The sequence below is a fragment of the Mus musculus genome, chromosome 6 (assembly GCF_000001635.26).
Source record: "Mus musculus strain C57BL/6J chromosome 6, GRCm38.p6 C57BL/6J".
NCBI classification, from domain to species: Eukaryota; Metazoa; Chordata; class Mammalia; order Rodentia; family Muridae; genus Mus; species Mus musculus.
The window spans coordinates 132089604-132090820 of NC_000072.6; positions in this window are offsets into that span (position 1 = coordinate 132089604).

Genomic DNA, 1217 nt, shown 5'->3' on the forward strand with positions numbered 1-1217 from the left:
AGAAAACAGTAACTAGATTACATTAAAAAATACTGATCTACTAAAATGTATATTGTGCAGAGAATGGAGATAATGGAACATATGTGACTCAAAGGGGTGTGTACATCAATAGTTTGCCCAGGGACCAGTGTCCTATATAGCAGAGGATGCAGAATGATTTTAATAGCTGGAGGCAGTGGATAACTATGAGGAAACAATGTCAATAGAAATGATGCACATATACACTCTCAGATACTGTGCTAACAGGCACAGGATCTGCACAGGACCAAGACAGATGGGGCTCCAGGTTTGACAGAAGGAATTAAAAACAGGTTCTCATCTGTAACCAAGAGTTTATTAGCAAGTAGCCCCCATTTGCAAAGAAAATTTTGTTTTCTACTGTAACATTATCAGCCTCATTTCAGAATAGGTCATTTGCCCAGGAGCAGAAGTTCAACACAAATCAAATTCACTGGTAGACTATGTTCATAGCAACCCTATTTATAATAGCCAGAAGCAGGAAAGAACCCACATGTCCCTCAACAGAGGAATGGATACAGAAAATGTGCTAAATTTACACAATGGATTGCTACTCAGCTATTAAAAACAATGAATTTATGAAATTCCTGAGCAAATGAATGTAACTGGAGGATAACATCCTGTGTCAGGTAACTCAATCACAGAAGAAGTCACTTGATAATCACTGATAAGTGGATATTAGCCCAGAAAACTAGAATACCCAAGATAAAACTTCCAAAACACAAGAAAATCAAAAAGGAAAACCAACTCCTGGATTCTTCATTCCTCCTTAGAATAGTGAATAAAATACACATGGAAGGAGTTGCAGAGATAAAAGTTTACAGCTAAGACAAAAGGATGGATCATCGTGAGACTCCCCCACCTGGGGTCCATCTCATAATCAGCCACCAAACACCGATACTACTGCATAGGCCAGCAAGATTTTGCTGAAAGAACCCTGATAAAGCTGTCTCCTGTGAACCTTTGCCAGTGTCTGGCAAACAAAGAAGGTGATGGTCATAGTCCTCTATAGGGGGGAACACAGGGCCCCCACTGTAGGAGCTAGGGAAATTACCCAAGAGCTGAAGGGTTCTGCAAACCTATTGGTGTAACAACATCATGAAATAATCAGTATCCCCAGAACTCTTGTCTCTAACTGAATATGTAGCAGAAGATTTCCTAGTGGTCCATCATTGGGAAGAGAGGACCCTTGGTCTAGC